Source organism: Schistocerca piceifrons, chromosome 1 (genome assembly GCF_021461385.2).
Source record: "Schistocerca piceifrons isolate TAMUIC-IGC-003096 chromosome 1, iqSchPice1.1, whole genome shotgun sequence".
Classification (NCBI taxonomy): Eukaryota; Metazoa; Arthropoda; class Insecta; order Orthoptera; family Acrididae; genus Schistocerca; species Schistocerca piceifrons.
Genome location: NC_060138.1, coordinates 581,738,400 through 581,752,982, shown reverse-complemented (window position 1 = coordinate 581,752,982; position 14,583 = coordinate 581,738,400). Strand labels below are relative to the sequence as shown.

General features: G+C 45.9%; 1 long non-coding RNA gene and 1 other non-coding gene across 2 annotated transcripts in view; both read right to left on the bottom strand.

The window, feature by feature from the left end:
- Nucleotides 1-14,583, bottom strand: part of LOC124804925 — a 443,647-nt gene that overhangs the window by 390,809 nt on the left and 38,255 nt on the right. The window lies entirely within an intron of this gene.
- Trnar-gcg lies at nt 2,148-2,222 on the bottom strand. Its single transcript has one exon. It is a non-coding gene; the product is annotated as a tRNA-Arg (tRNA).

Below are 14,583 nucleotides of genomic sequence, written 5' to 3'. Positions count from 1 at the left end.
TGTAACAGGTGGCTAGGCGATGAACTCAGTGTCCTCCCGCTCCAAATGCTGTGGCGAAGACAGACTGCACTTTACCTTGCTTCTACTGCCAATGGGAACGTCAAGCTTTTTATTTTTCCTGAAGTCAAAATAATTCTCATTTAACGGCTCCCTGATTTTCTTTTCCATTCTTCTCTTTATTATTTTCGTGAACAACTTGGATGTATGAGACGTTAAGCTGATAGTGTGGTAGTTCTCGCACATGTCTGCTCTTTCTATATTCGGAATCGTGTGGCTGACATAACTCGAAAACTAACAATAACTTCTGCAACCCACACTCACCCCACCTTCTGACCGATTTCCCACCCTCCTTCCCCACTTCACCTGATCACCGCTGCAGACATGCATCTTCACACGAGAATAATTCTATTCAGCTGATGAAATTCAATTGCTTTACCATCCTTTTATACTTTTTTGTTCAATTTCATTGTTCTCAGCACGTGTGGGACTGAGAGCAGATACTTAACTGCTGCCAACCCGCCCCAACCCTTTAGACTTTAGAGGAACGAACAGACGTTTTTGGCCAGCTGGTTACAGCTGGACGATCTTTCATAAAATGGCGCACTTTCAGTGCTATTCACCACTCAGTCTTCCCGTCCAATCCTGCATACATGTAAGCCATACGAAATGGAATATTTAAAATTTTGTCAGTTTTTTCCTTTTTGTTCAACCAAAACTCGTTGCAGGATTTTTTCTCATTTTCGAGTGGTATGGAAGCTACATCTTCGTGTGTCCGTTGTTATTAATTTGTTCCGATTCGTACGTAGTTTGGGATGTAAATCGGCATATTTCTGTGTGTCTTGTTCAGCATTTCAGCGCAGTCACCTTCCATGTCATACTAAAAGTATAACGGAATGTATAGTTTACACTCCTGAAGAAAACTCTTAATTCAACTTTTCCAGGACGATTATGTTAGACATCTTGGTTTGCGTAAGGTCCAAACGTCCTTCGTGACGTCTTATGAGCAAACAAATCTCGCCGATTGTGTGTTCGAAGAGAATTAAATTCCATAGGCACACTTCCAATGTCTAGACAAATCGACGGCTCAGTTTACAAAAACACTTAATGACGCAAGCCTTACTGAATGAGAGGCAAAGGATGAATTGTGCAACTTAGGTGATGTAGCGCGTGGTACACGCCTTTTTCTGAAGCGTCTAGAAAGCAACTAAACGGGTACGCAGCTGACAATCATTGCACAGTGAACAGAGATCATGTCAAAGTCTTTGTTCCGCCGACAAGACGGACGGCAGCACCGATGTTGATGGCGGCAGCTTGTTCTACTGCACGCATCCGCTCTTATGTGAGGCGGCCCTCAGAGATTACTGTCAATAAACCGACTTTACGGGCTGTTCCCACGACGCGCCTCAATAAAAGCTTAACAGTAATCGGCCATGAAATGAAAGTCCGCTCCTTAGCGGTCGAGTTCTTGCTGTTGCGCGACAAAGGCGGGTACAGCATCTACAGCGTTGTAACACTTTACAGACAAGGACCAGCTTAAAAGCTTACCTTGAGGCCCTTTATTTTTTGTTACGATATCTCATGAATGATTTCTGATCCCTAGAAAGTAAACTGTTTGACTGAACGGAACATGGTGCATTTTGAAACTACTTGCGGTGCAGTATAGCCAGCCGTCTTTGTTCGTTATTCTAATCCTCTCTACTATTCGATGAAATTTCTTAGTATTTGAGTATATTAAGCAAGTATTTTCTTCTGAAGTGTAGCACAACACTGCACTGCTCGTATCATCAAACATACACTTTGATAACCCCAGTGAAGTGTGAAATAGGAATTTAAAAAATCTGCTTGTAGCTGCCCTTGGAGGAAATCAAGGGATTAACATTAAAGACAAACCGTAATAACTTTGTCTGAAATAAGTAAACCAAACAAAGCAATAAATGTATCTGCCACTGGGAGATTATCTTTTGGGAACTGTAGGGACGGAAAAGCATTTGTGGAATGTAGTAATATCCTATAGTAGTCAATGGTAGATCCACATGTCTGTCCCAAAACATGAATATACTTTCGCTATAGAATCGTTTCGAAGTGCATAACTTTACATGCGCAGTTAAATATTATTTCCTATGAAACTTCCTGGCAGATTAAAACTGTGTGTTGGACCGAGACTCGAACTCGGGACCTTTGCTTTTCGCGGGCAAGTGCTCTACCAACTGAGCTACCCAAACACGACTCACGCCCTGTCCTCTCAGCTTTACTTCTGCCAGTATCTCGCCTCCTACCTTCCAAACTTTACAGAAGCTCTCCTGCGAATCATATGAGCGCACACTCCGCCGCAGAGTGAAAATCTCATTCTGGAAACGTCCCCCAGGCTGTAGCTAAGCCATGTCTCCGCAATATCCTTTCTTTCAGGAGTGCTAGTTCTGCCAGGTTCGCAGGAGAGCTTCTGTAAAGTTTGGAAAGTAGGAGGCGAGATACTGGCAGTGGTAAAGCTGTGAGGACGGGGCGTGAATCGTGCTTGGGTAGCTCAGTTGGTAGAGCACTTGCCCGCGAAAGGCAAAGGTTCCGAGTTCGAGTCTCGGTCCGGCACACAGTTTTAATCTGCCAGGAAGTTTCATATCAGCGCACACTCCGCTGCAGAGTGAAAATCTCATTCTGGAAACGGCCCCCAGGCTGTAGCTAAGCCATATCTCCGTAATATCCTTTCTTTCAGGAGTGCTAGTTCTGGAAGGTTCGCAGGAGAGCTTCTGTAAAGTTTGCAATGTAGGAGGCGGGATACTGGCAGAAGTACAGCTGTGAGGACGGGGCGTGAGTTGTGCTTGGGTAGCTTAGTTGATAGAGCACTTGCCCGCGAAAGTCTCGGTCCGGCACACAGTTTTAATCTGCCAGGAATGCGGAAACGGAACGATTTAATAATATCTGACGTCCATATTGGCATAATCATTGACTCTCAGTCCAAAGGTGGAATCATTTCCGAAACGGCTAAGTCTGCAAACTGTTCGCGACCGTCGTGAATAAGGTGTACCGTGCATGGTAAAATGACGCTGTCCAAGACAGGCTCCGAGGCAACTGTGTTGCACCTTGGGCCATAGTTGCCAGAGTCGAACGACGGCTGCGGAGATGTGTACGGGCTAGGAGGAGACGTGCAACTGTTGAGTAACTGACCGGCCAGATGAACCAAGGGGACACCAACAGCGTCTTCTCAACAAACGTTCAGCGAACCTTGCTGCGTATGGACCTCCGCAGTAAGTGCCTAGTTCATGCGCCCATTCTGACTGCTCTTCATCGGCGACGAAGGCTGGAATTTGCATGTCAGTACCCCTGCTGGACCTCCACTGATCAGCGACACGTGGACTTTTCAGATTAATTACATTTTATGCTCCATCGGACAGATGGCCGTTGGCATGTATGGTGTGTAACTTCTGAAAGCAAACACCATGCAACAATTGTGGGGAGGATGCCTGCCGGAGGAGGGAGCATTATGGCCTTGGTAATGTTTCGCAGCATTTCCTAGTTGATCTCGCCATTCTGGAAGGCAAAATGGATCAAAACATGTATCCTCGGAATCCATGTCCACTCGTACATGAAGGTTTTTTTCCTCGGCACGATGGTGTCTACGATCAGGACAAAGCAACGTGCCACACAGCTCATAGTGTAAGCGCCTCGTCCGAAGAGCACTGGCATGAGTTTACCTCACTGCCCTGGCAACCAAACTCCATGGATACAAACCCAATTAATAATCTATGAGGCCACCGTGGTGTTCGCGCCGTGTATCCTCAACCGAGAAACCTAGCGCAGCTAGCCTCGGCAATGGAGTCACCACGGCTCCACACACCCATCGGTACCTTCCGGATTGAGAGACTCTTCTTGCACGTCTCGCAATGCAAAATGTGGTTATTCAGGCTTTTGCAGGTAGTTACATTAATGTGGCTGGACAACGTAATTTCAGACTGTTTCGTTACGAAACTCAAGAGCACCGCGTCCATGCTGTTTAGTAGAGGGACCAAAGACAAGAATGCAACTAGAACATTCCATCCAAAGAGATATCACTCGAACATATAGACACTATACGTGTGCAACCAACGAGAAATCGATGTACTTCAGGAGAAAAGGAATCATAGTAGCCCCATGTTACTTGCGAAAACTGAGATAATTTCGGGCTCCCAGTGAAACAAATGCTCACAGTCAAAAACTCCAATGTGGCCTGGACGAAACAGACGCTTCTAGCTGGAAACGCTACTGCATGGTAGTGTGGATCGTACGAACCTTGAAATGAACTAGGGAGGAAGACATATTACGGTGACTGTACGGGCTGATCCAAGTAACCTGTTTATATACACTACTGGCCATTAAAATTGCTACACCAAGAAGAAATGCATATAATAAACAGGTATTCGTTGGACAAATATATTATACTAGAACTGACATGTGATTACATTTTCATGCAATTTGGGTGCATATATCCTGAGAAATCAGTACCCAGAACAACCACCTCTGGCCGTAATAACGGCCTTGATACGCCTGGGCATTGAGTCAAACAGAGCTTGGATGGCGCGTACAGGTACAGCTGCCTATGCAGCTTCAATACGATACCACAGTTCATCAAGAGTAGTGACTGGGGTATTGTGACGAGCCAGTCGAACATTTTCTGTATCCAGAAGGGCCCGTACACGACCTGCAACATGCGGTCATGCATAATCCTCCTGAAATGTAGGGTTTCGCAGGGAACGAATGAAGGGTAGAGTCACGGGTCGTAACACATCTGAAATGTAACGTCCACTGTTCAAACTGCCGTCAATGCGAACAAGAGGTGACCGAGACGTGTAACCAATGGCACCCCATACCATCACGCCGGGTGATACGCCAGTATGGCGATGACGAATACACGCTTCCAATGTGCATTCACTGCGATGTCGCCAAACATGGATGCGACAATCATGGTGCTGTAAACAGAACCTGGATTCATCCGAAAAAAAATGACGTTTTGCCATTCGTGCACCCAGGTTCGTCGTTGAGTACACCATCGCAGGCGCTCCTGTCTGTGATGCAGCGTCAAGGGAAACCGCAGCCATAGTCTCCGAGCTGATAGTCCATGCTGCTGTAAAAGTCGTCGAACTGATCGTGCAGATCGTTGTTGTCTTGCAAATGTTCCCGTCTGTTGACTCAGAGATCGAGACGTGGCTGCACGATCCGTTACAGCCGTTCGGATAAGATGCTTGTCATCTCGACTGCTAGTGATACGAGGCCGTTGGGATCCAGCACGGCGTTCCGTATTACCTTCCTGAACCCACCGATTCCGTATTCTGCTAACAGTCATTGTATCTCGACCAACGCGAACAGCAATGTCGCGATACGACGAACCGCAATCGCAATAGGCTACAATCCGACCTTTATCAAAGTCGGAAACGAGATGGTGCGCATTTCTCCTCCTTACACGAGGCATCACAACAACGTTTCACCAGGCAACGCCGGTCAACTGCTGTTTGTGTATGAGAAATGGGTTGGAAACTTTTCTCATGTCAGCACGTTGTAGGTGTCGCCACCGGCGCCAACCTTGTGTGAATGCTCTGAAAAGCTAATCTTTTGCATACCACAGCATCTTCTTCCTGCCGGTTAAATTTCGCGTCTGTAGAACGTCATCTTCGTGGTGTAGCAATTTTAATGGCCAGTAGTGTAAAATATTTTCAGAACATCTGAGATATTAATTATGCTTATCCAAATGAACTGTGAGGAAGTTCTAGACTCTGGTAGAAATAAAACCAGAACTGGTACCCTAGGTAACTGGTGAGTCATCATTAAATGCCACATCCTCTGCCTTTCGCTAGTTATCTCCGCCTATTCACTTGTAATCAGTTCCAAATTACAATTATTTCTACCGTAAGTAGATTCTTTTAGCTGCCTCAAGCTGGAGCGCTCCATGTTGCTGACAACACGAACTCCTGCGTAAGACAGTTACTGATATCGGTTTCAACACAAACGAATTTCGTCTAAATTACCAATCGAAATTTGAAGATTGAAACGCTTTTCATTTCGTCCGTTGTAGTACTATGATACTAACAGTAGAAATTACTACAGCTTCAGTTAAAAAAACTAAGTTGGTACCGAAACCTCTGTGATAAATGTAGCTACGAAAATAGACTGAACGTCATTCGTTTAGGGCTTTGCGTACTTGACTTAAGTGAAAACAGAATTACGGTATATTAAACGGTTCAGGAAATACCTGACGAGAACCGCTTAGATGAATCACCCGGTATATCGACGACAAGATGATGGGAGACGTCGAGCAAACACTGACTGAACTAGGATGGAAACCAGCCATGTCCTTATCAAGGTGACATTCACAGCATCTGCCTAAACGATTTAGGGAAAACGCGGGAAAACTACATATCGGTGGCCGGGGAGGGATGTGGGCCCTTCTCCTCCCGACTGCAGGTATAGTGCGTTAATCACTACGCAACCTCGCTTGGTAGGAAATGAAAACAAATTGTTCATGAAAATCTATGCGTTTCCTCACTTGTTCGGTACTGTCCTTCAACTCCTCGTAACTCATTCACTCCTATTCTCTCCGCGCGGCATCACAAATCTGTTCCAATAGTTCTAATATTTCCTTCCTCAACTTTCTACGTTCTCTCTCTACCCCCCCCCCCCCTTTCTCTCTCTCTCTCTCTCTCTCTCTCTCACTGTGCGCCATAGCCAGTGAGCCGGAGCATTTGCTGGCAGCACAAAGGAACTCGCAGCTGGCTCGTGGGCGTCACACAGCTTTGTTCGCCAGTGCGTTCCCGCTCCTACCCACAAGTAGCGGCGTTGCAAGCAAGTGGGACGCCATACACTGGCATATGGAAACACACAGATACACAGAGGTGACATGACATAGCGATATGCACAAGAACAGATGGCGATAGTATCGGGTAAACAAGGTATAAAATGGCGATGCACTGGAGGAGCTGACATTTGTACTCAGGTGATTCGCGTGAGAAGGTTTCCGATGTGATTGATTATGGTCACGCAACGGAAATTAACTGAACTCGAACGCGGAATAACAGTTGGAGTTAGACGTAAGGGACATTACATTTCGGAAATCGTTAGGGAATTCAGTATTTCGAGATACACAGTGTTAAGAGTGTGCCGAAAAAATCGGATTTCAAGCATTACTTCTCACCATGGACAACGCAGTGGCCGACGGCTCTCACTTAATAACTGAGAGCAGCGGGGTTTGCATAGAGTTATCACTGCTAACAGACAAGCAACGCTGCGTGAAATAACCACAGAAATCAATTTCGGACGTACGAGGAACATATTGGTTAGGACAGAGTGGCAAAATTTGGCGTTGATGGGCTATAGCAGCAGACGAAGGACGCGTTCGCCTTTGCTAACAACGTGACATTGCTTGCAGCGGATCTTTTGGGTTCTTGACCATATCGGTTGGACCCTAGACGACTGGAAAACCGTTGCCTGGTCAGATGAGTCCCAATTTCAGCTGGTAAGAGCTGATGGTATGGTTCGAGCGTGGCGCAGACCCTACGATGCCACAAGTTGTCAACAAGGTACTGTTCACGCTGGTAGTGGCCCCATAATGGTGTGGGCTGTGTTTACTTGGAATAGACTGGATCCTCTGGTCCAAATGAACCTATCATTGACTGAGAATGTTTATATTCGCCTACTTTGAGATCATTTGCAGCCGTTCATGGACTTCGTGTCACCAAACAACGATGGAACCGGGCCGCAGCTGTTCGCGATTGGTTTAAAGAACATTTTGGACAATTCGAGCGAATGATTTGGGCACCTAAATTGCTCGACATGAATCTCATCGAATATTTATGTGACATAATCGAGAGGTCAGTTCATGCACAAAATCGAGCACCAACAAATATTTTCGCAATTATGGACGGCAATAGGTACAGTATGGACGAACTGCTGCACTGCAACGCGCAGAAGGAGGTCCGACATGCCATTAGGAAGTATCCCATGACTTTTGTCACCGAGGCGAATAATGGGAATAGATGAATCACAGTTTCTATAGCTCCCGAGTGTAGCAAGATCAGTGCTAACACATCTTGTGTTTCTCAGCTTAGGACTGCGTCCCTGAATCCGTGGCCGACGCAGATTCTGCAAATATTTGAGGGCCTGTCGGAGTAGCCAGGAGAAATTTTTGTAATGACTACTTATTTTTTGGGACTACTTATCCAACAGTAACGTGGGACGACTTCTTTAAGTTGCAGCTCCAATCCAATTGACTTCAGTCGTTCGGATTGTCTTGACACAGATGTAAATTTTCCTCTTTTGCTGAAGATGTGTTACTAAACAATATTCCTCGTTATCACTGTGCCATGACGTATTGATTTCCCTCCTCTAGCGGGGAGTTACGGTATTGTAGCGTGAAGATTTCATTGTGTACAAAGATTAAGGGCAGTTACTTGCAGACAAGTAAACAATTAATTACGGAATTTCATTTTTTATGATAGTTAAAACTATTACTCCTAGTTCAGCATTCTTTCAAGAACCAATCAGAAGAGGTAGGCACTGGCTTCCCGCGTCAGTATACACAAAGACGTTTATGAATCACTCTCTCTCTCTCTCTCTCTCTCTCTCTGTGTTGATACCTCGGGATTTGGTGTTGCGCCTGGCTGTGGTCTCTCTTCTTGCACATTCGTCCTTGAAATAACACTTTCTTCCAATCAGATAAGTCCTCCTTTCCTTGAGGATTCTAGTGAAAATAAGGTGAAAAAGCTATCCATAGTCGTTAACCATTTAAACTATCACAAAAATTATAACGATTAAAAGCGTCAAGAATGATGCGGCGTTCCCGACAACCGAATAGCTGCATGAAGGAGCTTTGTTCTCAACTATCAGTTTAACATCTGTACAGAGGTGTAAAATGGTTATATTTTCATAATGTAGGTGGACAATTTCATTGATTACCAGCGACCTTGCCGCAGTGGTAACATCGGTTCCCGTCAGATCACCGAAGTTAAGCGCAGTCCGGCTTGGCTAGCGCTTGGATGGGTGACCCTCCAATCTGCAGAGCGCTGTTGGTAAGCGGGGTGCACTCAGCCCTTGCGAGGCAAATTGAGGAGCTGCTTGATTGAAAAGTGGCGGCTCCGGTCACGAAAACAGAAAACGGCCTGGAGAGCGGTGTGTTGACCTCATGACCCTCAATGCCTGCATCCAGTGACGCCTACGGCCGAGGCTGATCGCGGTCCGTCAGTACCGTCGGGCCTACCGAGGCCTGTTAGGACGGAGTTATGTTAAGGTGGACAGTTACGAAGACCAAGCATTCGGGAAGGTATCCACGTTAAGAGGCCAACTATAATGATGGGCTGTCATAATAAAACAGAGTACAAAAGAGTACCAAAAGATGTTTGTCGAAAGTGCATAAATCTTGACTGCCGAAGCAGAAAGGCATAGAAAGAAGGAAAAACCCAAATATAAGTATGCGTCATTATTTTTTGTTTTCTGTTGAATGCCAAAACTGTCTGTGGTTTCACATTTCCATCATTTCACAAAATTTTACATAGTGAGTTCTATTCTTGGCAAATAAACGTGAAGATGCGTCTGTGCTGATGTGAAACCGATAGTTGCGAATGAAGCACCTTCACACAAATATTCACTTTTGGAACACCTCACCATTCTTGACTTCTTTAACTGTTTAAATTTTTATGACAATTTGAATGGTTGTTGACTGCTGAGTATTTCTTATTGTTATTCACAATGTTTCTCGGCCGTGATTGACCTTCCTCTCATTCCCCCTCCCCCCTCCTCCCGCCACCTTTCCGCCAGAAAGTTGATTGGATACCAATGTACTCCGTAGAGCGCAATAAATGAATTACAAATAACTTTCTGGGGAGGGCAATCATAAATCACAGACGTTGTGAAATGTAATACGAGTGTATTGCTAGCCTCCACGGGTTGCTTTCGCCATATCGATCTTTTAGCAATACGACTAATGCACGCATATTCCACAGAATTTTAAATTTTACTTACATGATTTTCATACAGCTGGCGTCTACTCAGTCCTGTAATATATCCTATGGGGAGTTGTTAGGCCTGGTTCATTCAGCAGTCATGCTTTATACACTTTTGACAAACATGTTTCTGGTGCAATCAGTTTTATTAGGACAGCCCACCAATGTGGTTTGAGTCTTAACGTGGAAAACTTCCCTAATGCTGGGACTTCAAAATGTTCAAATGTGTGTCCAATATTGTGGGACTTAACTGCTAAGGTCATCAGTCTCTAAGCTTACACACTACTTAATCTAAATTACCCTAAGGACAAACACACACACCCATGCCCGAGGGAGGACTCGAACCTCCGCCGGGACCAGCCGCCCAGTCCATGACTGCAGTGCCTGAGACCGCTCGGCTAATCCCGCGCGGCGCTGGGACTTCGATAATGTGCATCTACATTATGAAAATATAGCCATTATATACCTGAAGATGTGTCAACGCTGACGTGAAACGTATTTGCGAATAAAGCACTTCCATACAGCGATGCGACTTGAGGACTTTCTTGACTTTTTAATTGTTATAATTTTTTGATAATTTGAATGTTTACTGAGTGCTGAGTGTTTCTTATTGTTGTTCACAATAAGTGCACTCTTATTATTCTACGTGTATCTCAAACTCCATATATAGTATCATCTGCTCTACCTTCCTACACTTCACTCGACCATCTGTACAATGCGGCAATGACACTTTCAAGCGCATTTCTGACATCTGCAAATATTGTGATTTTTTTTAGTCGTTGTATCAGTATGTACGGTCAATGGGCTTGTCATTCATAAGTAAAGATTATATTTTTAAGGTACAACATTTAACGCCTACCAGTGAGCTCACAGCGTGGAACGTTCCATTATTGCGTCCTCGGCGCTATCGTGGGATCGCGCGAAGTTTAACCGCGACCATGGCTCCAATTTGGTGCACGTGAGAGAAATTACGCGAGATACTGCAGCACAAGTTTACTCGAAAATATTTACTGAAGGACTCGAATTAATTTCTGTATTTGCTACACTATCAAATCACTTGGGGTTAAAATAGTCACTACCACTCCTAAGCCATTAACAAATCCACTGTAATAATCAGTTTAATTAGGAAGGTCTCTCAGATTCACTAGATAGGAAAACTGGGAGAAGTACACGTAAAAGAGTCATTACGCCGTCTCCAACTGCTTTCTAGCAACCCCCACCGATGACCTCCTCCACAAACACTACACAATAGCAGTTGTCAATAAGAAGACGTACAGAGGTTCGACCCTGGTGAAGGTAATGCCAGTTTGTCCTCAACATAAACAAATATAACGTAATGCCTATACATAGACAGAAAGCACCATTATTGTATGATTAAGCGACTGCAGACAATCACTGGAAAAAGTGCCGTCCATAAAACACTAGTAAGAAGCGATTTCAAACAGAAGGACCACATAAAACTAATCACAGGAAAAGCAGATGCCAAACTCGGATTCATTGGTAGACTCCTCAGGAAGTGCACTCCATCAACAATGGAAGCACCCTACAAAACAATCATTCGAATCGTATTTGAATATTGCATTACTCATCAGTATGGGGTCAGTATCATACAGAACTGACAGAGGAAACAGAGAAGATCCCAAGAGGAGCAGCGCGTTTCGTTAGAGGTTCGTTTAGTAAGCACGAAAGCGCCACGAAGGTGATCATCCAACTCCAGCGACAGATATTGCGTGAGGCGTTCTGCATCACGGTGTGGCTCAGAGTTAAAGTTCTGAGAGCGTGAGTTCCTAGAACCAAAATGTATTGCTTCTTCCTAGATATCTCACAAAAAGACCACGAATATGAAATTAGAGAGACTGCAGCCGACGCGGAGACTTCCCGCCAGTCGTTCTTCCCGCGAATTATTCGCGACTGGAACAGGAAAGGAGGACGTGACAATAGCACTAAAAGTACCCTCCGCCACACACAGCAAGGTGATATTTGTAAATGCAGATTTCTAACTCCACTGCCACGCATGGAAACGCACTCACGATTTCATTCAAAGCTTTCCACAATAGCCAAAATATCCTTGATCACAAAGGCCGACGGACTCCTAATTTTCTACACTCAACACTTCTAAACATCATCTCCGTCCCCACACAACCTGTTAATTGAGTCTTACGATTACGAGGTCTGCCGATCGACTCCTCAGTTTCGTGAGCTCCAAACTGCTCTGCCAAATTACAGTGCCTGTCAAAAGAAGTGAAGCGCCAGAAAGACGTCCTCGGATGACAGTGAAACTTCGAACATGCACCCACCATCGGCGGATATGTAAACAATTGGAGTTGTAGTTCTCCGGGCAAAGCAGAACAGCCACCAGATTACGTTAGTGCTGTTCGTGTTTAGCTTGTTACCAGGCGCCGGCCGGTGTGGTTGAGCGGTTCTAGGCGCTTCAGTCCGGAACCGCGCGACCGCTGCGGTCGCAGGTTCGAATCCTGCCTCGGGGATGGATGTGTGTGACGTACTTAGGTTAGTTAGGATTAAGTAGTTGTACGTCTAGGGGACTGATGACCTCAGATGTTAAGTCCCATAGTGCTCAGAGCCATTTGAACCATTTTCTGTTACCAGGTCTAATGGGGCATAAACTCTGTTAGAACTAGAATGATGATTGTGAAGGACCGGGGGGTGTCGCGTACTCGTGGGAGACAGCGTTATTAGCACCTAGCAGATTCTGAAAGAAATCATTGGGGTCTCCATTTTGGCGGCTGGTCGAATCGTGCAACAGCCGTATTTGCGGGGAATTTGCATGTGACAGCGGCCCGATGTTGAACAACATGCGAACATGTGGGCAGACATACTCGTCATCTGACTAGTACAAGGGAGGGCCGCCGTACCCTGCACCAAGCATATCGCCCCATCACGTCTGCGTCTGCCGTTCGAGAAAAAGTAATGGGCTCGCTGCCACATTCTGTATCATCTCGCACCACTGATCGGACACTAGCAGCAGCCAGACCCGGGTACTATCATCCCATACGTAGGCTGCTGTTAACAACACAACACAGACGGTTGCGTTCGGAGTGACACCTGATCGAGAAGCACGGACGGTTGTTGAATGGCGCCGCATTGTGTTCAGTGATGAACCGCTGTTGCGCACTATCACACAGAGCGAGGTGGCGCAGTGGTTAGCACACTGGCCTCGCATTCGGGAGGACGTCGGTTCAAACCCGCATCCGGTCATCCTGATTTAAGTTTTCCTTGATTTCCTTAAAATTACTTCAGACAAATTCCGGGATAGTTCCTTTGAAAGGGCACGGCCTATTTTCTTTCCCTAATCCGATGTTGTGCTCCGTCTCTAATGACCTCGTTGACGTTAAAGACTAATCTCCTCTTCCTCCTGCACTATTACGGATTACGAACGTTGGCCAGTATAGCGTCGACCCGTGGTGAGGTCCCGTTCTTCCAATGTGTCGGAGGGCCACAGCGGTGCTACTCCTGGCGTCATGGTATGGGGGCCATCGGGTATGACACCACGTCGCAGCTGGTAGTGACAGAGAGAACTCTGACGGCACAACGGTAAGTCACAGACATCCTGCAGCCTCATGTGTTAACTGTAATGTGACAGTATCTCTCTCTCTTTCTCTCTCTGTGCCCCCATCTGAACATGCTCCGAAACGTCAAACGCTAACGATCGACCGCCCTGTCATCTTCACCGGACAGGCATCACTGGATGAGCATATGGAAGGCCTTGTGGTCAGCACGCCACTCTCCCAGCCGTTGTCAGTTTGCGTGACCGGAGCCGCTACTTCTCTATCAAGTAGCTACTCAATTGGCCCGACAAAGGCTGAGTGCACCCCACTTGCCAACAGCGCTTGGTGGATCCGGACGATCAGGCATGCAAGTGCTAGCCACGCTCGACAGCACTTCGGTGTTCTGACGAACCAGTGTTACCACCACAGCAAAGTCGTTGGCATGTGGCAGTATCGTGCCGCCATTTTTCCACGAAGAATGCACACACACACATGGCACGTGTCTCTACTAGCTTTTTGCGTCATGTTAGGGTTCACCTGAGGCCCAACAAAAGGTGCGTGACCAGATCGAACGTCAACTCCGTCGCAAGATACCAACACCACTTACTACAGCTGTGGACCAGCTTCTCTCAGGAGAGTCTACAACGGCTCGATGATACCATTCGCAGGCCAGAAGGGAAGCGAATGTCATATTGGTAAGTGGGCTCGTACTGCCAGTGGGCTCAAACTGCCAAGTACTCAGAGAGGAAGTGAATCGATTTGGTGATCACTGAAATAACATTACACACTCTTTCAATTCGTAAAGCACCATTTCGTTTCCTCATCCCCTTCTAGCTTCATGTTTTTGAGGTAGTGTATTTTACATCCCTGTCTTTCTGTCAGTCAGTAAAAAGCAGCTGAATGCAGAAATTTCATTTATTTCGCCACTTCCTGTCCGCTTTCTCTGCTGCTTTCTGTAAAGAGGTTCGTAAGTTTCTGTTCGACTGGTGAGAAAAAATTCACTATCTCTTAAGCCAGCCACAGACCGGCTTAGCATCACGCCATGATACGGGAAATTGGTCTTGGCGAAAATAACAGTAAAACACGCGGCTAACAGGCATATCCAGCAAATGACACGCGGA